This window comes from Oryctolagus cuniculus, chromosome 2, assembly GCF_051225735.1.
Source record: "Oryctolagus cuniculus isolate XC-2025 breed Fujian yellow rabbit chromosome 2, ASM5122573v1, whole genome shotgun sequence".
Taxonomy (NCBI): Eukaryota; Metazoa; Chordata; class Mammalia; order Lagomorpha; family Leporidae; genus Oryctolagus; species Oryctolagus cuniculus.
This window is the reverse complement of record NC_142868.1, coordinates 7,983,527-8,010,886: the sequence shown is the minus strand read 5'-3', so window position 1 is coordinate 8,010,886 and position 27,360 is coordinate 7,983,527. Positions and strand designations below refer to the sequence as shown.

Genomic DNA, 27,360 nt, shown 5'->3' with positions numbered 1-27,360 from the left:
TCTTAATGTTTTCATCATAAAAAGATGTTGAATTTTGTCAAATGCATTCTCTGCATCTATTGAAATAACCATGTGGCTTTTGTCTTCTGCTTGTTAATGTTGTTAATCATATTTATTGATTTCACATACCAGGGATAAATCCCACTTGGTTTGGGTGAGCATTCTGATACGTTGTTGAATTTGATTGGCTAGTATTTTATTGAGGATTTTTACATCTGTGTTCAAAACAGAAATTGGTCTGTAGTTTTCTTTCTCCATTGTATCTTTTTCTGGTTTAGGAATTAAGGTGATGCAGGCTACCTAGAAGCACTTTGGGAGGATTCCCTCCCTTTCAGTTGTTTTGAATAGCTTGAGAATTGGAATTAGTTCGTCTTTAAATGTCTGATAGGATTCAGCCTTAAATTCATCAAGATCTGGCCTTTTCTTTGTTAGAAGGGTCTTTATTACTGATTCAATTTCCATTTTGGTTATTGGTCTGGTTAGGTGATCTATGTCTTCATGACTCCATTTAAGTAGGTTGTATATGTCCAGGAATTTATTCATTTATTCTAAGTTTCACAATGTGTTGGCATATAGCTCTTTGTAGTAATTCCTGATGATTCTTTTTATTTTTGTGGTATCTGTTGTTGCATTTCCTTTTTCATCTCTGATTTTGTTGATTTGGTCTTGTCCTTCATTTTTTTGGTTAGTTGGCCCAATGGTGCGTCAATTTTATTCATATTTTTTTAGGAGCCAGCTCTTCATTTCATAGATCTTTTGTAGTTTTTGTTTCACTTTTGTTCATTTCTTCTCTAATTTTAACTATTTCTCTCCTCCTACTAATTTGTGGTCTGGCTTGTTGTTTTTCTAGGTCCTGGAGATGCATTGATACCTCATTTATTTGGTGACTTTCCAGTTTCTTGATGTAGGCACTAATTGCTATAAACTTCCCTCTTAACACTGCTTTTACTGTATTTCATAAGTTTTGATATGTTGCATTGTCATCTTCATTCATTTCCATAATTTTTTATTTTTATTTTTATTTATTTATAACCTACTGTTCATTTAGGAACATATTGTTCAAGCTCCTTGTGTTTGTGTATGTTCTTGATATTCTTGAGTTGTTGGTTTCAAGCTTCAATCCCTTATGATCAGAAAAGTTGCATGGTATGATTTTTATTTTTTTAAATTTATTGAGACTTGCTTGATGGCCTTGTGTATGGTTTATCCTTGAGAAAGTTCTGTGCACTACAGAGGAGAATGTGTATTCTACAACCATGGGATGAAGAGTTCAGTAGATATCATTAAGGCCTATTTGGTCCATAGTGTTGACTAGCCATGTTGTTTCTTTTTTGATTTTCTGTCTGGCTGATCTAACCATGATGAAAGTGGGTTGATGAAAATGGGAACTAAAGTTCCCATTGCTATTGTATTAGAGTCTATATCTCCTTAGATCTGTTAACAAATCTTTTGGGTAGCCAGGCACCCTGTAATTGGGTGCATACATATTTATTGTAATCACATCTTCCAGGTGTATTGATCCCCTAATCATTATATAGTGTCCTCATTTCTCTCTTTGAGCAGTTTTTGTGTTAAATTCTACTTGGTATTAGGATAGCTACACCTGCCCTTGTTTTCCATTCACATGGTATATCCTTTTCCATCCTTTCACTTTCAGTCTATGTGTATCTTTGTTGGTGGCGTATGTTTCTTGTAGACAGCAGATAGATGGGTCTTGTTTTTTAATCCATCTGGTGAGTCTAAATCTTTAAACTGGAGAATTGAGGCCATTTACATTCAAGGTAACTATTGATAAGTAACTACTTGGACTTGCCATTTTTCTGTGAATATTATTATTGTTTACTTTGAGTTTCTTGTATACTTTTAATGTGGGACTTCTGTTTTTTTTTTTTTTTTCACAATAGTAGGTTTATTTCTGTGTTTCTCTGTGTACCACATCCTTTGGTATCTTTTGTAAGGCTGGATGTGTGGTAACAAATTCTTTCAATTTCCATATGTTATGGAAGGCTTTATTTCACTTTTATTCATAAATGAGAGTTTTATAGGGTACAGTATTCTGAGTTGACATTTTTTTCTTTTATGATTTGGACTATATCTTGCCATTCTCTCCTAACCTGTAGAGTTCCTGATGAGAAGTCAGCTGTAAGTCTATTTGGAGATCCTCTGAAGGTAATCTGGTAATCTGGTAATTACTCTTGTGCACATTTGAGAATCTTTTTCTTATGCTTTACTGTGGAAACTTTGCCTACAATGTGTCATGGTGAAGATCTTTTCTCTCATATCTGTTAGGAGTTCTATGTGTTTCCTGTACTTGGATCTTCCTTTCTTTCTCCAAGTTAGGGAAGTTTTCTGTAATTATTTTACTAAGTAGGCCTCCCCTCCCTTCCCCTTCCCTCCCCTCCCCTCCCCTCCACTCCTCTCCCTCCCTCCTCTCTGATCTTCTCTTACTCTGCTCCTTCAGGCACTCCTAAGATCCATATGTTAGGTCATTTGATAGTATCCCATTTATCTCCAACATTGTTTTTAAGTTTTTTAACTTCTTACTCTTATTTTTGGTTTGACTGTAAAATTTCCAGATTAGTGTTCTAGCTCAGATATTCTTTCTTCTGCTTCACCAACTCTATTGTTGAGGCTTTCCACTGCATTTTTATTTGATCTATTAAATTCCTCATTTCTAGTATTTCATTTTGATTTCTCTTTAAAATCTCAATTTTATGTGAGAAATTTTTATTCATATCATATATGGTTTTCTTTAGTTCGTGGATTTGCTTCTGACTACTTTTGAATAATCCTATGATTAATTTTTTAAATTCCGTTTCTAGCATTTTCCCAATCTCTTCATCTTCACATTCTACTATTGAAATGTTGTACTGCTTTGCAGAGGTCATAGTATCTTCCTTATTCTTGTTTCTTGAGTTTTTGCATTTATATTTAGGCATTTGTAAATTTTTTTCCCTTCTGATGGCTTTTTGTCTTTGGACTATGCCCGTGTGGTTTAGTGGAATGTCTACACTTTCGGTGAATACCAAGTGATGTGTGGTGAGTGTGGCCAGGTAGCTCTGGTCAGTGCACCGGGATGGCGTGAGTATCCAGGATAACACCCAGGATGGATGTAGTAGTTTTCCTCTGATTAACTGGATAGAGAGTAATGATCTCCTCTGTTGGTTTGACCACTCTTTCTCCTCCAGGCTGGGGAGTGCCCAGGTGTTAGCCCCAGTGTGTTCCACACTCATCCACACTGACGCACATATGATCTGCCCACCCCCTCCTGTGGACACCACCCCCTCTCCTGTGAGCTGCTCTAGGCCACCAAGGAGCTCTGCGTGCACTGCAGCACTCTGTGATTGCCCACAACCCAGCCACACCCTACCTCCGTTCACAGGATCACAGTGTTTTCTCAGTCTCAACATCCATGGTTCTCCAGGTCAGGGAGCGCCTGTGGAGCCACTCTGCCCAGCTAGCCCATCCTGATGGCGGTGGGCCACTGCATTCCCAGAGCCACTGTCCATGTTTGTTGCAGCCTGCTGAGTCCATTCCTATCCTCCCAACCAGATTCGATGCCAGTGGGGTAGGCGGGTTTTTCTCTCTGTCTCCCTGGTATGCAGTGTACTGGCCAGCTGCAGACCTGCTCCCTTCACAGTTGTGCTGGGCACTTAGGAGAGTCCCACAGGCTGTGCTTCCCTTCTGTAGGGATGGCTCCCCCTCCCCTCTCATTGCTGGATGAGTGCAGCTGGGCCAATGGAGGCCCCCTGAATTGATTGCTCCTGCACTACTGTCTGTGCCCCCTCTGACTGGGGTGGAGGGCGACCCAAAGAAATGCTGGTTGCCACACACAATCTGGGGCAGCTGCTACATGCCTAAGTCAAAAAATGGTACTGGCCCTCCCACTGCTGGCTGCAGGTTACTGTTGCAGGAGGGAGGAGGGCAGAGAGACATTCTGCCTTTTTGCCTTTCCTTGCCTTCTCTGGGTGTAGAGTCCCTCTACTATTTTGGGGGATCCCGGGTGGACGAAGGAATACAGTTCACCAAGCTTTGCATTTCAAGAACAGGCCCTGGAGTCCAATCTCACATGGTTTGCCAGGGAGGGCAAGTGCATCCCTTCCCAAATCCAAGTTGCTGGGTGTTCTGTTTGTCTTGGTGTACCTGCAGGTAATGATGTCTTTAAATAAATGACCCAGCGACCCATTCAAAAATTATTTGTTGTGTATGTGCTATGTGGTAGTCTGGGGAACAAAGGCACCATTCCTTCATGGAATTCACTTGCATTTTATTTTGAGGGAAAAATCTGAAAAAATAAAACTAATATTGTTGATATTGCTAAATTCCATGGCATGCTTTTTTCCAAATTTAATTTGGTTTTCCCTAAGCCAGCTCTTACATTTACAATAATATATAAGTTTTTTCTCTAATTAAATCTATCTCAAATCACCAAGTATTAAATTCTGTGGCCTCAGGAGATATAAACATAACTATGTTCAATACAAAAAAGTCAGGGTAAAAATAACAAAAATTATTCCCAATAGTGGTGTCAACTTTTCTACAAGATTAATTAATCACCGAAGATGAATGTAACTGGAACGGGGTGACAGAGTGTTGCAGATTGAAAAGTTACAACTTTGAATATCTCAAGCAAATAAGATAATGTATTGGTCTTAATCACACCTCCATAATCAGTAAATCTTTGGAAATATTGAAAAAGGAAAAGGGAAATAAATATCCACTTTATATGTTCAAAATCTGTGTAAGCTATTTGTCCAAGTTTATAAAGCTAACTGAGTTAAGTAATACATACCAAAATGGTTTCTTTTTTCTTTTTCTTTTTTTTTTTTTATTTGACAGGTAGAGTTATAGACAGTGAGAGAAAGAGAGAGAGAGAGAAAGGTCTTCCTTCCATTGGTTCAATCCCCAAATGGCTGCTATGGCTGGTGCTGCACTGATCCTAAGCCAGGAGCCAGGTGCTTCTCTCTGGTCTCCCACGCAGGTGCAGGAGCCCAAGCACTTGGGCCATCCTCCACTGCCTTCCTGGGCCACAGCAGAGAGCTGGATTGGAAGAGGAGCAACCAGCACTAGAACGTGGCACCCATATGCAGAAGATTAACCAAGTGAGCCATGGCACTGGCCCCCAAAATGGTTTCAACATGGAGATTTTTATTTTCTATTTCAGAAAGGTTGTGTAGAAACAGTATATCAAGGTCCAGACTCCAGCTTCATTCTTAAATTATGAGCAATAACTTTTTGTTGTTGTTGTTGTTGTTGACAGACAGAATGGACAGTGAGAAAGAGAGACAGAGAGAAAGGTCTTCCTTTTCCATTGGTCCACCCCTCAATGGCCGCTGAGGCAGGCGCGCTGCAACCGGCGCACCATGCTGATCCGAAGCCAGGAGCCAGGTGCTTCTCCTGGTATGAGCAATAACTTAATCCAAGGGAGTGACTCTTTTACTCTAAAACATTAAGGGCATAAAGATGATCATTGAAATGTTAATACATATGGATTGTCATCAGTTATGGCTACTCCTAGCTGCAAGGGAGACAGGGCATTTAATAGTTTCTCCTTCCACAGTGGAAACAAACACAAAGACAGCAGTTAGCCAATAGAAAAGATCTTCTGTAAGTGTATTAGTCAACTCTAAAGAGACTTCCTATGAGATATTGGCTCACATGATCAATGTGGAGGCCAAGAAATCCCATTATCTCCCATCTGCAAGCTGAAGACCAGGAAAGCTCATGGAGTAGTTTAAAGAACTGAGACTCAGAGAGTCAATGGTGTTGATTTCATACTAAGGAGCTCTGAGGGCAGTATATTGATGGCCCAACTTTGTCAAACATGGTTGTTTCAATTTCCTAAACCATTTTGTTCTATTCAGGCCTTCAATGAATTAGAGGATGTACAGCTATCTGGAAATATTCTCATAGACAGACACACACACACAAACACAGAGAGAGAGGTAGAGGGAGAGGGTGAGGGAGAAAGGGAGTAAGAGGTACTGTTCAATCAGTTATCTTGGCATTCAATGGTTAATCTGATACATAAAATCACAATTTTTTTGAAAATTTATTTATTTGAAAGGTGGAGTTACAGAAATGGAGTAGCCATAACACAAAATTCTAGCCATTAAAACAAAAGTTACAATCTGCTGTGAGAGTCAATGAGGTCAGGAAAAGAAGACATATAAACACATAAACACATAAAGCAGAGAGTAGGGGCTGACATTGTACTGTAACTGATTAAGCCACCACCTGTAACACAGGCATCCCATATGGGCACAGGTTCAAGTTTTGACCTCTCCCCTTCCAATCTAGCTTCCTGCTAATTCACCTGGGAAACCAGAGGAAGATGGTCCAAGTTTTTGGGCCCCTGCACCCATGTGGAGACTTGGAAGAACTCCTGGTACCTGGCCTCAGTCTGGCCCAATGATAGCCACTGCGGCCATTTGGGAGTAAAGCAGCAGATGGAAGATATCTCCCTCCCTCTCTAAGTCTGCTTTTTAAATAAATAAAATTAATCTTTAAAAAACAGCATGAGTTCTATTTATGATTTCAAAGTGCTATGTAGAATCTTTGAAGAGAGATTCTGCAGTAGATTGAACTAGAAACCACAGATTAAAAAGGACCAAAGTATAATTTTGGCTATAAGGAGATGAGTGGTAAGAGATGAGAGAAAGCATTCAAAAGTTTTAAATTTTTGCTTTTATCTCTTGTAGGAGGTTGGAATCATCTCAGACTGGACAATGTTTAATTTTTCTTAAATATTTATTTGTTTATTTGAAAGTCATAGTTGCAGAGAAAGAGGGAGAAACCGAGAGCAAGAGGTCTGCCATCCACTGGTTCACTCCTGAAATGATTGCAGTAGTTGGAGCTGGCGCAGACCAAAGCCAGAAGCTTTATCCGGGTCTCATAAGTACTTGGGCCATCTTCTGCTGCTTTCTCAGGTGCATTAACAGGGAGCTAGATTGGAAGTGTAGTGTCTAGGACTTGAACTGGTGTTCATGTCTGCACCACCATGGCTCCAGAGAAATGTTCAATTAAAAAAAAAGATTAGTGGCCACTTATGTTCAAAATTGAAGACTGTAAATACATATGAATTAATCATTGTGGCAGGTCTTGATATTCAAAACTTCTAAGTGTCAGGATCTCTTTGGTTTCTGGTCTTTTGAAGTTTTGTCCTCTTTGGTACACTGCCTTAGTTTTGACTGCCTCAAAAGCAGAGGTTGATCCAGAGACTTAAGTGCAGTTGTTGTAGTTGAGTTCTGATCCCATGGAGAAGGAGTGAGACCCGGGGGACTGAGATAGGGAAGGAGGGAGGTTACTACCGTAGAAAGTGGGGCCTGATTCAACTGGTACCTCTGGAGATCCAGTGACCACCAGAACTTCTGCCTGAAGGAATGGGAAAATGAGGACAATTACACCTTGTATTTGTTGAGGTTTGCCCTTCAGGTGACAATACACCTGCTCCGTGGGGCTTCACTATTGCATAGGGATAATTGGCATTCTCTCAGAAGTGTCCAATAAGTTGGGACATTGGCAAGACTGGCATGAGAGTTGGGCACATCTGAGTGTGCATCACATTGATGAACTCAGAGGCATGAATTGAAAGGGACCTGATGCAGGGCCAGTTACAGGCAGTAATCAAACTCCTTTTCTTGGTTTTGGCTCTTGGCACTCTCCATCACATAAACAGTTCAGAAAAGCATCCTGCCTTTCTCACCAGTAGCACCGTGAAGCTGCAAAAGGACTTCCTCTGATCCTGACGCTCTTTAGGAGAGACATGGGCAGTGTATGAGTATCATCAGTTCTGATCCCTGCTCATCTCCAAAGTGGAGACGCAGGCAGCCACTAAAGCGATCTAGGGCCTGGAAACTTCCCTCTGCCTCCTTTCCTGTCCTGTGAGCTGCTTTTGTCAGCAACAACATTTACCAGGAGCTTCCTATGTGCCAGATGCCAGGCGAGGTGATTCATAGACATGGCCTTATTAAATTCTCTTATCAGCCATTATGGGTGGCTATCATGCTCCCCATTTGATAGCCAAAGAAACTAAATCTCAGAAGGAAACTGCAGATTTTTTGAATGTTGTAAAAATCATTGTCTCAACAGCTGTTTGACCCTGCCTCTCTGTCCATTTCCACTTTACAGCCTCAAGTCTCACCCCGCTGGCCTTTACACTGGATGGTCGATTGTGTTCTGCAGTTAAAGTTGAGGGCTTGCTATGTGTAGTTCATTGAGGGTCATTAGATTCCAGTTTTCCCCAGGAATTCCCTCCCCTGTGACAGATGTATATCTGCTCTCTGCCTTGAAAGCTCCCAATTAAGAGTGACTTCATGATTTCTCTTAGCAGCCTGTTCCATTGCCTAACTGTTCCCAGAGGTCTAACATTTTCCCTGATATTTAGCTTCAATTTTCCTCATTGCAGCTTACAGCTTGTTAATTCTCATTCTACCCTTGTTGATTAATAAGAAGACCAATCCCTGCCCTCCTCACAATACGTTTTTATGAATGTGTCGGCAGAATGATGGCTCCCTCCAGCAGCCCTTCTTCAAGCCTGAACCATTCCAGTTCTATTAACCTCCCCACAGAGATCTCACTCTCCAAACCTGGGACTATTTGTGTCCCTCTCCTCTCAACTGTGTCAATTAGCCTATGTCCTCGGGTAATTTATAGTGTCCAAAAGGGAGCCCAGGTCTGGAGAGGCAGCCAACTCCAGGCAAAGACAGGCACGATGCTGTTGAAATTCACTTAGTTATTTGCAAAGTGATATCTTAATTATTTTTCCCTGAGGCAGACAGCCAAGATTTCTCCCTCTCAATGTCCTTTTTATGAACTTAAGGTGGGAGCTGATTCAGACTCTGTGGCTCATCACCCTTAGTTGGAAGTAAGTAAATTGAGGCACAGAGGTAATGATAATATACTAAAATACTCAGTGACCCAGTGACCTAGTGAGAGTGAAGTTCTCTGTACCCTTCCAGGTCAATATTCCTTTCATTGCTACCCATGGCCTATCCGAGGAATAGATCCACGGTGTGGTATTGTTGCAGATGATGTGCAAAGAGGTGCCTGGAAAAGAAAGGTATGCAGCATTCCGTGCCAATCCAGGGGAAGACAGAGAGGGACTAGTGGATTTCACAGTGGTGGACCACCATATGAAGAGGAGTGATCTTTGGGAAAAAGTGAGGGCAAGAACAAGTTGTGCTGATTAGCTAAGAAATACTACTACAGAGCCATCAGGGATTCTTAGAGGGCTTTTTGAGAAAATATTTTGAGATGATGATGTAGGATAACTTAATGGTGAAGATAACAGGCTTTAGTCTAAAAGGACCACAATTTTCTTTCATGATCTACCACCTGCTCACCATGTTGTCTTGTTCAATTTACCTAAGCTCCCTGAGACTTTGTGCATCTGTAAATTAATAGAAAAATTAAGATTTTATTTACAGTATTCATTATGTAAACATACTATATATTTACATATTTGTACATATGCATTTGTATATTTATGTACAAAACATGTACAATACTACAAATAATATATTTTGCTATGTAAGACATTTTATGTTTCATATTTATGATATAAAATAATAAAATTAAAAATAATAATGAGATCTGTTTCACAGTGATGATGTGATCATCATGTGTGGCAATAACTCCAAAATTGTTCAATATAGTATCTGGTGCATATGAATACATAATTAATGTTCATTATAGCTACTGTCATGTGTTATTCTTTTTTCCCCAAAGAAAACTTTTAGTAAGTTTCATAAGTACAACTTTAGTAATATAGTGATTCTTCACACCATACCTGCCCTCCCACTTACACCCCGTCTTCTCCTCCCTCTCCCATTCCCAGTCCCATTCTCCATTGAGAAAAAAAAGGAATTGTTCCTCGACAGTCAAAGACAAGCACTGTTCAAATCATTACTTCTCAAAGTATCAGTTTCACGTCTACAGATTTACTTTTAGGTGCTTTATTAGTTATCACAGATCAGGGAGAATATGTGGTATTTTTCCCTTTGGGATGGGCTTATTTCACTAAGTATGATACCGTCCAGATTCATCCATTTTTTTGTAAAAGACCAGATTTCATTTTTTTTCTGCTGTGTAGTATTCCATATAGTACATATCCCATAATTTCTTTATCCAGTCTTCAGGAGCACGTTGTTCAGTTTCCATGTGTTTACATATATTCTAAGGATTCCCGAGTTGCTGATTTCCAGCTTCATTCATTGTGGTCTGGGAAGATGCATGATATGATTTAATTTTTTTAATTTGCTGAGCCTTGTTTTATGGCCTAGCATGTGTTCAACCCTAGAGAAGGTTCCACACATAGGTGAGAAGAATGTGTATTCTGCAACTGTAGGATGAAAAGTTCTGTAGATAACCGTTAGGTCCGTTTGGTCTATAGTTTTCAATTAATTCTGATGTTTCCTTGCTGATTTTCTGTCTGGTTGATCTGTCCATTGCTGGAAGGGGGTATTAAAATCCTCCATTGTATTTGAGTCTAAGCATCCCTTAAGATCCCTTAACACTTTTTGTAAAATAGCCAGGTGCCCTGTATTAAGGTGCACATACATTTTTAATAGTTACCTCCTTACCTCTTTTTGTTGAATTGATCCCTTAATCATTGCATAGTGTCCTTCTTTGTCTCTTTTATCAATTTTTGTGTTAAAGTTTATTTTGTCCGCTATTAGCATGACTACACCGGCTCTTTTTTGTTAGTGTGGAATATCTTTTCCATCTTTTGACTTTCAGTCTGTGTGCATCTTTGTTGGTGAGATGTGTTTCTTGTAGGCTGTAAATAGATGGGTTTTGTTTTTAAATCTGTTCAGCCAGTAGGGTGTCTTTCAACTGGATAGGTAAGGCCATTTACATTCAAGGTGACTATTGATAAGTAACAACATTGCCCTGCCATTTTCCCATAAATATTCCTATTTTTATTTTCGATTTCCTTTGTACTTTTCCTGGGAGACTTCATTACTTTACCTTCTGCCACTGTTCCAAATCGGATTCCCTCTGGGCTTTTCCTGTAGTTTTTTCACCAGTGGCTTGGGCTGCGGCAGTCTGGTCTCACCTCACTCTCCAGTGCTGGAACGGAGACAAGATCCTGGATGCTCGGGTCATAAGTTGTGCATATCCTTACCCTCCACATAGGTCCACTGTGTTCTTTCAATTTGTGTAGAGTTTACTCTGCTGTTTTATCCCTAACTCCTCCCTGAGTCTGCCCTCTTTCCACTTTTTTTTTTTTTTTTTTTTGACAGGCAGAGTGGACAGTGAGAGAGAGAGACAGAGAGAAAGGTCTTCTTTTGCTGTTGGTTCACCCTCCAATGGCACCACGCTGATCCGAAGGCAGGAGCCAGGTCTTATCCTGGTCTCCCATGTGGGTGCAGGGCCCAAGCATTTGGGCCATCCTCCACTGCACTCCCGGGCCACAGCAGAAAGCTGGCCTGGAAGAGGGGCAACCGAGACAGAATCCGGCGCCCTGAGAGGGACTAGAACCCGGTGTGCCGGCGCCGCAAGGCAGAGGATTAGCCTAGTGAGCCGCGACGCCGGCCCCACTTTTTTCAAACTATCTTTTCCTAGACTCGAGCAGCAAGCTCCCTCCTACTCTGCCATCTTATTCCAATCTCTATATTATTCTTAAAATTATCACCATCACCACTGCCATTATCATCATCACCATTATTGGAATAAAAGCTAATTCAAACCTTGACTTAATTTCTAGATTCTCTATGATTTATTTTGTCCCTCCCCTCTATTTCACTGAGAAAACAGAGCATAAGATGTGAAATACTTCCCTTTGCTGTCCTGATAATTTTACCAATTCTCATATTTCCCATTTAACTTTATTTACCCTCTCAATGGAATAAATTTTTCTTTTTAATTTCTTGAATCCTTTGACAGCACTTCAAGCTCAATGCACTGTTTTTCCCCCCTATGGCACGTTGTTTCTCCTCTTTGACTCCCATCTTTGTTGGGGTTATTATGATAAATTATCACAAACTTGGTGAATTAAAACACAGAAATTCATACTGTCACAATTATTGATAGTGGAAGTGTGAAGTTAGAATCACTGAGCCAAAACCAAGTTCAGTATGGCTACATTTCCTCCAGAGGCAAAAGCAAATATTTGTTCCCTTTCTCTTTCATCTTCTGATAGCTGCCTAAATTCCTTAGCTTGTGGCCAGATTGCTTCAATATATGGATCCCTAATACACTGTCTTTTCCTATTCTTTGCGTGTAAAATTTTTCTGTTCATCTTTTATAAGGACACCTGTGATTATACCTAGGGCCCACTCAATAATCCCTTCCCAGAATCCTTAAATGAATCATGACTGCCAAGATACTTCTATATAGTCTAACACTTAAAGATTCCAGGGATTAGTGCCTGATATCTTTTTTTTTTTATTTATTTTGGCTCATGGTTCTGAAGGATCACAGTCCAAGATCAAGAGAGGTCATTGGTTTGGCCTCTGGTGATGGCATTTTTGATGGTAGAATCTAGAAGTGGCAAAGAGACAGGGAGTGCACAGATCTAGCCATCATCTCTTTGTAAAGCCACTGGAATTCAACCATTGGGCATTGCCCTAGCGACCTAGCCCAATCTAACCATTTCCCAAAGTCTCCACCTTTAAACAGTGTAATTGGGTTAGACGTCCACTTTCTTAGTATCCTTAACATAAGACTTTGGGTCTACATTTTTGGGTTCAGGGGGACAGCTCTTCAAGCCATGGCCCCTTGCTATATTTTTCGCCTGAGATTCCTTCCTTTCCCACCTCATCCTCTGTCCTTCATCCTCAGCAAGTGTTTCCCAGCATGTGGAAGAGTGCCTGATATCTTTGAAACCATTGTTCAGCCTACTATACAACTTAATCCATTCCTAAAGGATGTAAGTATTTTCAAAGTTGTCCTCTTCTTGCTGTATATGTTTAAAAAGAAGTTGAAGTCAACACATGTGTAGTAGTAAGGCAACTGTTAGCATGAACACATAAAGTTGTTAAATACTACTACAGACCCTTTGGACATACACAATCTCATTTGATTATCCTAACAGCATTTCTTGTTAAGCACTTTTTTTATAGAAAGAGATCAGTGAACCATGTAACTAATATGTGGTTGATCAGGAGTTAAACTGGAGTTTATATAATTCTACAACCTGAGTTTTCCCTATGCCTCTACTCTATGGGCTCTGGTGTTAGGGCCATTTAGGGGTTTGAGATATGTCATTCTCAAAGGAAAGAAAGAAGGCTTAGAAGTATCAAGTCTGAAGAATGACAAACTTTTTTTAAATTCAATTTCTTTCAACAGTGATGCTGCTGTCACTCATCCTTGGCAATCCATCACATATGTGTGTGGTCATGGGTGTACTTTCAGCTGACCACGTTGGTTACCAGGCTGTGACCACACAATTCACAAATGGAGTTAGAAACTCAAAGAGCTCTTCATACATACAGAGCCTTCTCAGAAATATTCTCAGTGACCACGCCCTAGCTATCTCCCCAGTTTTAATGAGTTGAGTTTAGGAAATATCTTGGTCTGGTTGTAGCCTCCCATTCCTGTCTAATCACTCACTTTCCCTATCCAAATTGTCCTTAAAAACAGGGCACAAATCTGTGTGTTTCACATAAATGCAAACTTGTAGCATGTCAATGTTAGCATGTTCACTTAGCCTGCTAAAGCATGTTAAATATATTAATATGACAATAAAATGATGTGGTTTGATTGACAAGTAGAGATACAGTACTAACTGTATATAGATTAAGTGATAGATTTTGAGTTCTCTGGGAAGATTTCAGAAGGAAATGATCACTTAGATCACTTATATTTAATGGCTTCCAAATGAATATCAGTAAGATTTGTCTCTATGAGGATTGTAAAATATGGAGAAAGGAAAAGTCACGTTGGATAGGTTAAAGGACAAGAATGACTGTGTCTTGAAGAGAACAGCAAATTATATAATTTGGCTGCAGTAAAATAATGGTAATAAAAGGAAGGTTAAGGTTAAATGTATAGATTTAAGATAATCAGTTTGTGTGTGGACTTGTTTCTGTTCAAAATACATATTTTGGACAGAGTAGTCACACAAGACTTCACAGAAATATATACACACATAGAAATACTTGTGTATATATATATACATGTATATACACATATACATAATTTATACATGCATATAAACTGAAATGCATGCATAAGATGGATCTTCAAAATGTTTCTGGAAATGTACTTAAAAACTATGCAATGATTTAAAAAGTTTTGCACCAAAATATTTTAATTCTGTTTTCCACAAAATTGATGAAGTATATTCAGATATATATATGTAATATATGTGTATGTGTATGTATGTGTGTATCTATCAATATATAGTAAATATATGGCAGGTGCTAGCATTGTGGTACAGTGGTTTAAGCTGCTGCCTGCAAGGCTAACATCCCTTATGGATACTGGTTTAAGTCCCAGCTGCTCCACTTCCAATGCAGTTCTCTGATAATGTGCCTGGGAAAGCAGTAGAAGATGCCCAAGTACTTATGCCCCTAATAGCCACATGGGAGAACTGGGTGATTTCAAGCTCCTGGCTTTGACCTTGGCAAGACCAAGCCATTGAGGCCATTTGTGGAGTGAACCAGCAGATGTAAGATATTTCTCACTCTTCTTCTGCTCTCTCTGTCTCTCCTTCTCTGTAACTATGCCTTTCAAATAAATATTTTTTATTTGACAGGTAGAGATATAGATAGTGAGAGAGAGAGACAGAGAGAAAGGTCTTCCTTCCGTTGGTTCACTCCACAAATGGCTGCTACGGCCGATGTTGTGCCAATCTGAAGTCAAGAGCCAGGTGCTTCTTCCTGGTCTCCCATGCAGGTGCAGGGGCCCAAGCACTTGGGCCATCCTCCACTGCCATCCCGGGCCATAGCACAGAACTGGACTGGAAGAGGAGCAATTGGGACTAGAACCCTGCACCCATGTGGGATGCCAGTGCCGCAGGCGGAGGATTAATCAAGTGAGCCATGGCGCCAGCCCTAAATATTTTTCTTTAAGAGAAGAAGAATGGATGGTATAGTTAAAGCAGAAAATCATTAGGAAAATTCTGTGACTTAATTAACTGAGGATTTGATTGGAACAGAGGCTTCATGGACAATTCATGATTAGGAAGTTAAGCCCATATTACTGAATTTCTTGAATGCTTTGCAAAAGTATTTGATATTATTTAAGCAATGAAGAACCATTTAAGCTATAGTTGGTCTATAATTATAATCAATATTTCTTCCTATTCTGTATGTATATACATGCTGCTCCTGCCATGAAAAAGTAGGGTCTAATTCCCATATCTTGAACATATGTAAACTTGTGGTTTGCTCTAATCCATATAATGTGGTTGCAATGAAGTTCTAGGACTTAAAAGCATAAGCCCTAAGAGAATTTCTAAGCATATGTCCTAAGAGACCGATTTTCAGTTCTGCTTGGGGAGGGGTAGGGAGGGAATTCATGTGCTGTGTAAAGCAGTCTAGATTATCTTTGTGCAAAAGGATGCCTTGGCAAGAAAGATAGGCCAGGAAGAGGGTATCCAAGTCATTACTACCACACAAGCATAGACACTCCAGAAGTAAGGGCAACTGTCTTAGATCTTTCAGCTTCACTTGAGTTACCAGAGGTGACACTAAAGAGAGATGCCTAGCCTTTCCTGGAAGGCTCAAGGCATTTGAGGTATCCCAGTTGAAATCTCAATTGTCATGGAGCAGGAATTTTTAGTTTTCCCATTGGGCCCTGCTTAAATTCCTGGCTCATAATTGTGAGCAAATAAAGGGGCTATTATTTTAAGATGCTAAGTTTAGGAGTAATATAGTTATGCAGCAATAGATAAATGAAGAAACACAATCTAGCAATTATTTATTTTTTGACAGGCAGAGTGGACAGTGAGAGAGAAAGACAGAGAGAAAGGTCTTCCTTTGCCATTGGTTCACCCTCCAATGGCTGCCGCGGCCTGTGCACTGTGCCGGCACACCACACTGATCCGAAGGCAGGAGCCAGGTCTTATCCTGGTCTCCCATGGGGCACAGGGCCCAAGCACTTGGGCCATCCTCCACTGCACTCCCTGGCCACAGCAGAGAGCTGGCCTGGAAGAGGGGCAACTGGGACAGAATCCGGCGCCCCGACCGGGACTAGAACCCAGTGTGCTGGCGCCGCAAGGTGGAGGATTAGCCTAGTTAGCCGCGGCGCCGGCCAGTCTAGCAATTATTATCATAGCCCAAACTAAGGTAATGAAGCACTGAACTTAGGCAATGTCAAAAAATGAACAAAATGATCTTCATTCTTCTTCTCTCTATTGCTTGTGAGCTCTTGACTAAGGTATTTTACCAACTCTGAATTTGTAACAATACATAATGTTGTCTAGGAGACAGGAGGTAAATTATAGAATTGAACAAATTATTAGTGAGATTTGGGTTACTTTTTCCTGTACATTTCAGCATCCTGTAGTAGCTGAGAACCTGGAAGCAAAACTACACACACTTGCACACATACATATCCATTCACATTTGTGTTTAAGAGTAGAAGTTGTTCTCATTAATGCATAGAAGGAGTTGATTAAAATTTATGGTAAAGCAAGTGTAGTAGCCAGCTTTGTAGATGATTTATTTCCTTTTCCCTCAACTAAGAAAAAATATTGCCAAACTGCATCTTCTCCTGATAAACACTATGTACATAAGTAACATTGTTGAAAGATTTTGGAGACTTGCATCCACAGATCTGTTCTTCTTTCCTTGACTGTGTGACTTTTAAGAAGTCAATTAGCTTCTCTGTGCCTCAAAGGTGTTATGATTCTGTATTTGTGGGATTGTTAAGAGAATAAAATTAATTGCACAAGGAAATAAAACTAGAGATGCCTAGCAAATTGCTGTCACTCAAAATATATTAGTTTAGTAAAATGAGCATTTAAAGATGATATTTTTGTATTCTTACCATTATTATAAGCCTTGGCTTCAGCAATTATATTACCAGTATATTTACAGGATACTATTAGAACCATTTTTGATTAATTCTTCTCACTATATTTGCATAACTCCCTTAAGTAGCTAAGTACAATCTTAGACATATGAAATAATGACCTAATTTAAGTTGCTGTATTTTTGTAAAGCACTGGAAAAGAGGAAAGCACTTCAAAGTAATTAACATGAACATGCTCAATTACGTTTCTGTATAACATGCCAATCCCGTTGCCTGGAAATTCTGAAACGAGGGAATCTCAGGATCCCCATTTGCTAGCACAATGAGGTCCTAAGGTAACCCACTCACTTCTCTCAGGATGGTCTTTCAGAGAATTATTAAGTATTAAAAGGTTAAAAACTAAGAAAACAGTAGCAAAAAGGGGTAAAAAAGTTCTCCCATCAGGCCAGTGGGTGGAAGGGTAGGGTCACTGAATGTAGCCTTATTTCTGCTGGCCATGTTTCTTTCCTACCCAAGCTCCAAAGTAAGCGGACTGTGTAAGCGGGAATGAAATACACAACCCCCTTGTGACTGTGAGCAGCAAAGCATTCTCCGTTTGTGGTTTTCTTCAAATGAGGCTGCTTGGAATATGTGTTTGAAAACACTGAGACTCTTTATTAATCAAGCACTTCACTCGCCCTGCCAGCATAACGTTTCATTGATGTCAAAACTCCCTTAAAAATGGTTTTGGAGCCACTTCTTGTACACAGACTTCAACAGAAGAAATATTTTTGGAATTGTAAATAGAATAATTGAGGCAAATATTTGCCCATTTGGAAAGCTTCTGTAATGGCCTTAATGTTCAGTTGCATTTTAAATATGCAGATCCAGGTATGAGTGGTAGGCACAAGGGGCACAAATGAAGCACACCCCAATATCTGGACTTCCCTTGGAGTTAAGTTGCAAAGTGGACTGAACTGGAGGAGAAATACGAAAAGTCATTTTGAAAAGATAAAGTACTTCCCAGGTAGGAGCAAGCATTTATTAGAGGTTAATCTATTGAAAGAAAGAATGTCAGTCAGAAAAGCTTGATGAGCAGAAAACAGAGAAAAGGAGAATTATATGACCAGTGTTGATGATGTCCTTGCAAGGCCTGTGTTACATGGAGAACACCCAGACTCTGAGACACGACCTGCAAGGACCCAGTATCAGCAACATCATGCTTATATACGTGATCACAACAGGATACCACCATTCAAGCTAAAACTTTACTAGCAAATAAGAAATGCTATAATTTGATTTTATATACGCCAGGCTACTTTGGAATTGTGATATGAACTACAGTGGATAATTTCCTTGTCAATGAGTAGATAGGCATCTAATGTTTCATGGATTCCTGTGAACTCACAAGTTTGTGTTTTCCCAAAGAGATGGATGTACTGTCTGCATGTTGGCAGGTCTGGTTTCTGGGCTTCCAGTTTGAGGATGAAAAGCTAGGCAATGGTAAATTCAACTGGGTTGCCAATTCTCTAGAAGGGCTCCTAGGAGAAAGGAGATAAGGTTGGACACTCATGGCTTCTACTTCAGAAGCCAAAACCTTAAACAACTTAACCTCTCCAGGGCTTACTTTTCTAATCCTATAGGAGACACTTTGCAAGATAATTGGAAATTATTCAGACTTTTTTGGTATTTTGGAAGCTCTTAAAATTTTTTTCTGCTCTTAAGTTGTATGATACTCCATGCATTCTGCATAAACATCTTTGAGATATCTAATGGCCTGTAACATTGCTTCAAAAATTGTCCAAGTCTGGTGTACAGGGGTGATGCCTATAGCAGTATTTGCACTTCCTGACACCTTTTTCTACAAATGGAGATATCTGGTCTGGGGTACGTAACACTGGATCAATGAATTTATTTCTCCTGTAAACATTTGTTGGGCCACAGTGGCTGTATTCAATCTCTGTTGAATACCTTAACTGTTGGAATGTGCTTTGTAGCTATTTGAAAGCCATACAAAATATAGGTGAGTGGATCAAGAAGCAAAGATCAAAACAAAAACAATGAACAAAAAATTGTGAGGCTGCAGAATGAGGAAAATGGTGAAGTAGGGTTCTTAATCCTGCAAAGATTTTTGTAACTGAACTCTGGTTTATGAGGTCTAGCTAGATTCTCTGTCCTTATTTTCCATGAGATGTTTCTGTTATTTTTCCATTAGTCCCATGAAGTGAATCTAGTTTCAGCTGGTTTTGTTACACGGCAAGCAGTGGCTGTCTGTCCTTCCATCTCAGAATTAAATTTGCAAGATACAAGAAGAGCATACTCTCAATGTGGAAACTCCTAGAGGGAGGGCAGAGTAATCAGCTTGTGGAAAAGAACTGGTATGAGAAGACCAGCACCTTTTCATCTGGACACTGCCCTCTCTGAAGCCATCTCTCTTCAAACATATTTCTGAGGAGCTGCTGAAAAACCCAAGTGTTAGGCTATTGGTGCTTTTGAAAAAGCCCAGTGTTGCTCTAACAGGTACAGCTGAAGTCTGCATCCTCATGGTGGACACACTTGTTATTTTTCTTCCATCTAACACTTCACACCAGGCTGGGAAGAAGTGTTTTCTTTCTCTTGATGCTTGTTCAGGTGTGTTTTTGCAGCAGCAAACACTCTGAGTCTGGTTGTGCCCTGATGACGCAAAGGTTTGATACCAATGTGCCCTCAGTTCTCAGGTTCCTCTGAAAAAGACCCAAAGCTTTGTGTAGAAAGGGATGAGCTTGTGGCAAGGACATCTTTGGAGTCATTTGCAAATCACCCAGAAGCTCTATCTTCCCAGGTTTTTCCAAGCCTAGTTAGGATCCTGTTTAAGACCTTTGCCTTGGACAGCTGTAAGGGGACAATCAGTTGAGTGAAATGAAGGTTGGGGAGACTTGACAATAAGATTGAGGCTCATAAATTGTGGGGAGTCTGATTTTAGGGAAGCTGATTAATATCTTCTAGCTTCAACATCTTCATCTATAAAACAGGGACATTGTGATTAGGATTAAGTAATAGAAATAATACAGGGTGTTATACACCAAGGGTGTATGGTAATCTCCAAATGCCTCTTTAATTATTCTGGGTCCCTCCATTAGTGAATAATCCACAACGCATGCTTTGCTGGAGAAGTTGTCTTCAGCCAGATCATTGCTGGTTCATAAATATAGTCTCTGGGATTTTGGACTTTTTTTAATTATTATGATCTCAAAGTCTGATTCTACTTCCTTTTATATGTATTTTAAGGAGTATATCCACTTCCTTAATTCTAATTCAATGCATATCCTGGAAGGATATAATTGCTAAAACCTACTGTGTTTCTATTAGATGTACTTATACATCATTTCTAATCTCACAAAAATGCTTTGAAGTAAGTACTATTGTTATCTGCATTTATTTTTTAATTAGGAAAATACAAATGAAAAAACATGCAGCAGAATGGATTGGCACATTCCTTGGGTTACTCAGATACTAATAGAGATAAGATAAAGACTCAATAAAAGACAAAACTTAAACAAGAACTATTCAGCTATAAATATCCCATTTATCTTATTGATACATTAAATCATATGGAAATTTTATAATATTGGATACAGGAAACAATAAATCAGGGATGCATATTGGTGAAGGGGAATCAGGATAAGAGGAGGTAGAACAAAGTGGCGCTAGTAGGCTCAGAAATCAGGTGTTGTTGTAAAATATCCTCATACTTAGTTTTAAGCACTAGGTCTAATAATTGCCCAAGCTCAGAAGTAGAGTGCTACTCTAAGAAAATATCTGAGCTTTGATGCTTTCTAAAGAAAATGATTTATTTAGTTAGAAGTTTGGGAGGTGGGAAGTATAAAGGTCAGGCAGCTAGCTTCTGGTGACAGTCTTCTGGCTACACAGTGGATGGCTTCACATGGCAGAAGTCAGAGAGAGACCTCACATGGAAGAGACTGGGAGGAGCCAGTTTCCTTCTTTGATAACAACCCACTGTCATGGAAGTTAATACACCTCTGTGAGTTCACAGTCACCCTGTGAGACCTGCATATTTAATGAGCGTTTTAATGAGGGTGTTCATGACCCAACCACTCCATACCAGGACAACCTAAAAGTCCCACTACCTTTCAGTACCGTTATGTTGGGAAACAAGCTTCTAGCACATGACTAGTTTGTCCTTTGGAGGACAAACTATATCAGGTGGTGAGTATTAGGGATCTAACCCAATGTATAGATCTTATAATTAAAAGGATTCTGGTTTTAATTGTTTAATAATGTGAGGCAGAGACATGTTGGGAAGCTAAGAGATGTCTACCAGTTCATCAGCCAGCAGATAGTCCCATGAAGAACTTGATTTAGATCTAAAGAACTGATGATCATGGAGGTCTCACATAGCAGACTTTGGTCTTGTTGCACAATAATTGAACAGATAATAGGACAACTCGTACCATTACGGTTCAGACCATTAAGGATCTCTCATTGCCATTGCTTTCCATCAAATGATGGTGATAGTACCACTACCATTCTTTCTGACCCAGAGAGCATCTACAGTAACTCTAAGATTGGAATCTGGCGGAAAGTTAGTTAAATTCAGTTCACAACTATTTATGGGGCACTAGCTATGTTCCAGGCAATAAGCAAAGCACAGGTGTATAATGATGAATAAGGCACAGTATTAGGCACACATGTAATGGCAATTACATGGCATATTTGCTGCCCACTTCCTTGTCCTCTGCTCCAATGGGCATTGTTAATCAATCACCACACTCCTTCCTGCTGACTATGCATCTGGCCTCCATTCCTCCTCAATAGGCAGCCACTGTCCATCAATAGGACATACCTAGTGAGTTTAAATGAATCAGCACTCCTGCTTCAAAATGTTGTTAATCTTAGTAAAGGAGAGACTGAAATGAGTCCTTATGTATATTAGCCTGCATGGTTTGGGTTCAAGGGAATACAAAAGAGGCCTGATCAACCAATTTTGTTCTAATGTGGATGCAGGTAGGCTGGAGTAATTGGCGTCTGGCCACCCACATAGGAGAGCTGTATTGAGTTCCCAACTCTCTGCTTTGGCCCAATCCAGCCCTGGCCATTTCAGGCATTTGGGGAGTAAACCAGCAGATAAGAGCTCTCTCTGGATGTATCTGTTTTTCTTTTCTTTTTTTTTAAAGATTTATTTTATTTATTTGAAAGAGTTACAGAGAGAGGAAAGGCAGAGAGAGAGAGAGAGACAGAGAGAGAGAGAATTCTTCCATCTGGTGGTTCACTCCTCAGATGGCCACAACAGCTGGAGCTGTGCTCATCTGAAGCCAGGAGCCAGGAGCTTATTCCGGGTCTCCCATGCAGGTGCAGGGGCCAAGGACTTGGGCCATCTTCTACTACTTTCCCATGCTATAGCAAAGTGCTGGATTAGAAGAGGAGCAGCCGGGACTAGAACTGATGCCCATATGGGATGTCAGCGCTTTAGGCCAGGGCATTAAGCCGGTGTACCACAGCATGGGCCCCTGTTTCTGTTTTTCTTTGTCTCTACACCTCTTGAATAAATCAGTTAAAATTATATTGAAAAGAAACTTGAGGAGGTCTGAGGTCTTAAAAAATGTTCCAATTTCCTCCATGTCCCATTGTAATTATTTTAAAATTGGTGTATTTTTTGTAAATAAAGACGTAGCGTTTTTAGGGAAACATTTCTAAGTGCAGATATATTCTTGTCAGAGAGGACTTCTTCTAAGGACAGCTCAAGGCAAAATTAAAACGCAGAAACACTGTTGAAAAAGCATAAACTCTTGCTGGAACTGCAATGTATCTACCCCAGGGTTTGTAAGAATGTGCTAACCCCTGAATGCCAGCGCTGCTGAAGCCAAGATAATCAAGCAGCTAAGAAGTCCTCAGGGAAGGCAGGGTGGTGAATGGGGACCTATTATAAAATACACACCGTCAGGAGAACAAGAATCACAGGTAACTTCCTTCTTCTCTAAAGCGGGTAGTGGTAATAGAACTCCTCTCTGTGGACATTAAGAAGGCCTTGCTTGTTCTGTGGCTTTGGCCATTTATATTTAATTTATGTTTTTAATTTTCTGGAAAGAGCCCAGAGGAGCCCACTGCCCAATGGAGTGCATGATACAGGTTTGGTAAACACAAATTAAAATAAAATAAAAATGCCCTAGTGCCTCTGGACACATCCAAAAACAGAATTAAGAGTTTCAAAAACCCTAGCATAAGAATGATCCTTCCATTTATCTTAAATGGAAAAGTGTAATGGAAGAAAGGCGGGTAAGGAAGAAATGAGAAGGGGGTATTAAAATGACAGGATATAGCATTAGGCATGGTTGGACTTGACTTTAAATGTTGGCCCCACCAACTTTCCTGAAAAGGGAACATTATAGCTGTGCAAAATCTGGATTTCATAGTGAGAAGAAATCAAACATAACACTTCTCACTCTGAATCACTTTACCCAAAAGAGGGTTTGAATTGAGACCTTCATTACTGCCAATAACTGAGTTTACCTAAATAATCTCTAGCACTTTGGAAAGAGGGAAAGGCCACTGCTGTTTGGCAGACAAAAAAAGAACGGGAACCATGTCCTAGAGAAACCTTTTCTTCCCTTTAACTTTTTTTTTTTTAAATCTCATCTTTAGTCTGGCCCTCATCTCTAGAAGAATCCATTATGCAAAGTACAGAACACAGAACCATGGACAAGCTGGCATTTAACATGTATTTCTGCTTGAAATGGCCCACACACTGCATGCTGATTCTCATTCTTGGACAGGGTAGGGGAAGACACTTAAATCTACTTTATTTCAGGAAATACCATAGAGAAATCCCAGACCCTCAAGAACCTAGCTTATTTGTTCGAAGAGCTGAATTTAGACAAATTGAGGACATTTAAATTCCATTTTTAGATTTACATTTAGTGGGCACTGCTAAGAGCAAAGCACTATACTTAGTCTACAGTGAAGCTTAGTAAGAATGACTGGTTCCTGCAGAATTCACATGTGTGTGTCCTTTTAACCTGATTGGAATTTTGTATGGGCTCCCAGACTGATACTTTTACTCTGATCATACAAGAGGGTTACATAATGCACAATGTTTATAAATCTCTAGGGTCTAGATACATTAGCAGTTATATAATCCTAATAATTACTATAAAGGCAAACACTAAAAGATCCTACTATGTGCTTTCTTTTGTTCTATACACTTTACTTGGTTAGCTAATTTAATCCACATTACAATCATATGTGGTTATGAATTAACTTTCTAGGAAAATTTTAAATTGCCGCCAAACAGGTGGCTTAACTGTTGTGAAAGCCAGAAGCCAAAAATCAGGTACCAGGGGAGGTATTCCCTGTCTGTCTCTGGTGAGTGCCTGGAAATCTTTCTTTGTGGCTGGCCTTTTGTGATTCATCATATAACTTTTTCCTTGGAGTGTCTTCTCCCTTTTTTTGTAGCCTACAGGCCAGTTTTCATGAGAAAAATCACATTCCAAGATTCTACATGGACATGTAGTTGTGTGTGTGTATGTGTGGTGGTGGGGGCAGTATCTACTGAACTTAATTCACTATAGCCCTTATTTCATAGATGAGGAAGCAAAGTCTCAGACCAGGTCAGAGGAAAAATCCAGCCTTGAGCCTGTATGTGTGACTCCATAGACAGTGGCCTTCATGTCCATAGTAGCACATCACTGCTGTGCTAGACTGTCTCTCCTGTTGTTTCACGCTGGGCAAATAGGCTGGCAAATTCCTCAAGCCACTGCAGCCTGATGAAACAAGCCTAATGTGTGAGCCACATAGATCTCAATGGTGCCAGGAGTGGACAGTAGCAAATGCCCTCTGGATACTTAGGAATCAACCAGTTTGGTGAGTCTGAGTGTTCATCCTCCAGGTACTGTGGATGCTTAGCTAATGGACCATACCTGCCACTTTCTCTTGGAGATTGATCTTCAGAGATCAAAGCTATCTTGCCCAGAGAAAGCTAAGGCCTCCTTCTTTTCTGCCATCCAGTGGGCACTGATTGGGCCAGGTTATAAAATCCCCAGTCCTGTATCTCTAGGCAGAGCTGAATCTGCTATTGGACTAGACTTCCTGACTACACAGTCCTGCATAGCTATGTCTCTTTCCCTAACCTACTGCTTCTTCCCTTCCCAAGTTTCTCCAAGGAGAGATCCATCTATGAATCAGAGTGAACACAATTCCCCAAACCAATCTCTGCTGCTGGGATCACTGACATTTTTCATGTCACTTCACTTAGTCCTCACTATCACCTCGAATGATAGCCCTAAGCATCTCTGATTCAGAGGTTGGGAAACTGAGATGGAGAGACAGTAGAGGATGTGCCTTGTGCTTCACAGGAAGTACATGATGGAGTTGAGTTTCAGAGCCCACTGTGTATCCCCAGCTTTCCATTAAACTCTCCCGCCTGCTTAACAAAACACTCAGACTCAAGACAAGGGTTCCCTGGGGAATAAGTCTGGTCAAATGAAGGTGTGGGGCTTTGGAATCAGATGCAATTGGGTACTTAGTAAACAAGACTATTTTTGAAAAAAATAGCCATTTGAAACTTTTCGTTGTTTTTAGAGAAATTTTTTTCTGACTCTTTGCTAGGGCTGTGTTTGGGATGATATATTTAAAGTGGTTCACTCCATGGTTGGAACAAAACACATTCAGAAAAGGTAAAGAAATGAGATTGTGTTAATTTTGTTCCTCTCAGTGCTTCAATTCTAGAAGCCTGAGAGCTGTGACCCACTAGGGCTGAGCTTTAGAGTCCAGGCAGGGTACCTCAAGGTGACTTTTCAGGCTCCCAAGCTGACTGGACCCTTTGACAGCCACATAAAGATAGTCATCCACAGAGCAGCCAATCTGAATTCAGAGATAATGGTAAACGTGGCTTCCATGGGGGCGTGAAAAACACACCTGAGAAATGAAGAAAAGTGGCAAGGTTATAGGTTAGGGTGAATTTCACTGTGTTTGACACCCTGGCTGAAATCCTATCCCACAGAGCCTTCAGGTGAGCAATTAGAGAAAGTGGCTGAAATTGCTTCCATGTTTTTTTTTTCTTCTTCTAAAAATATCTGTGCTGAGCATGTCAACATTGTGTGTGTGTGTGTGTGTGTGTGTGTGTTGTGCTTGCCTGTGTGAAAAAGTCATGCCTCTACGCAGACCTTCATTGTGGTTTTGCTGATGTCTCCCTGTCTTTTCCATTGCTTTTCCTCCGAAGTCTATACTGTAGCAAGAATATTATTATTCCTCTTTTACCACATTTTCATGGCTTTCCATTTGCCTAGACATCTTATTGTAGGACACACTGTGACCTCTACTTTCAACTTATTTATCTCCCTTCTTCTGTAAAATACGTCTTTCTCCTCAAAGACTCAGGCCTTACTTCCCACAAAGTCTTCCAACGTCTTTCATGCCACGTCTTGCAGAGGCTTTCACTGGGGATGATGTGCAGTGTGCTTCCATGTGTCTGCATGTCTGTCTCTCCTACTACATACACTGCTGGTTCCTTTAAGCCAGGGTCAATGTCATGGATTTGAGGTTTGGCAGGCTTGGAAACATTACATGGGACATTATAATCTTTTTAATAAAAGAAAAAATGAATACATGGAAGGATGATGCCTTAAGCTTAATCTCTGTGTGTATAGAATTCTGTATCATAAAATGGGAAAGATCAAAGTTTCCAATTGTGGTAAATTGAATGGTTAACCAAATTCTTTACTTTTTCCATTGTGAAAAGAAACTTGGGTATGTTACTTACTTTGGCTAACAATACTTGGGTGGAAGTGAGGGGACCCCAGTTTTAAGGCACGGATTTCTCTCTACCTCTTGCCTTTTGCTTCTCTCTACTTCTTGCCTCTTGTTGCAGGAGACACATTTTTCCTGGATACCTATTCCAGTGGTCTCTACAGTTTGGACTACAGAATGAAGCTCAGAAGAAGCACCAGCTGATCGCTGACCTGCAGACATATAGAAGCTCAGATAAGCTCCACCTTGAGCAACAGGGGCAGCCTGGCCAACCTGCAGATCTGGAATTATAAAGCATGTGGTTGTAAGCCACTGAGTTTCAGGATGATTGGTTACCCAGCACCACAGTCACAACAGCTTACTGATACTTTAACCTCATTTAGTTTTTGTGAGGATCAAGTCCAATCATTCATGTCCAGTGCTTGATACAGGCTTTAGAACATGGTAAGACACAGAAATTAGGTTCCATTTCTTTTAATGTTCCATCTTTATTATGTACAAAGCTCAGCCTGTTGTGGAAAAGGACAGTTGACAGGAAAAGAAAGCAAGATCTATCAAGTCCAATGAGGTTTTCATAGTTGAACATAACAATTTCTTTGATATTTGCTAAAACCTTTTGGCAGAATGTGAGGCAAGGCAATGTACTGTGCCAGGTAAAGCATCACAAGGTTCATATTCAAGCAGAGAAAAGAAGACTTGGCATGTTGGCTCTCC

General features: G+C 40.2%; 1 long non-coding RNA gene across 1 annotated transcript in view; it reads left to right on the top strand.

The window, feature by feature from the left end:
- LOC149127682 (uncharacterized) overlaps window positions 1-26,958 on the top strand; it is a 437,400-nt gene extending 410,442 nt beyond the window's left edge. Inside the window, exon 3 of the long non-coding RNA XR_016229758.1 lies at window positions 26,768-26,958. This is a non-coding gene — a long non-coding RNA (uncharacterized LOC149127682). The remainder of the gene's footprint in view (window positions 1-26,767) is intronic.
- The last annotated feature ends 402 nt before the right edge of the window (window positions 26,959-27,360 follow it).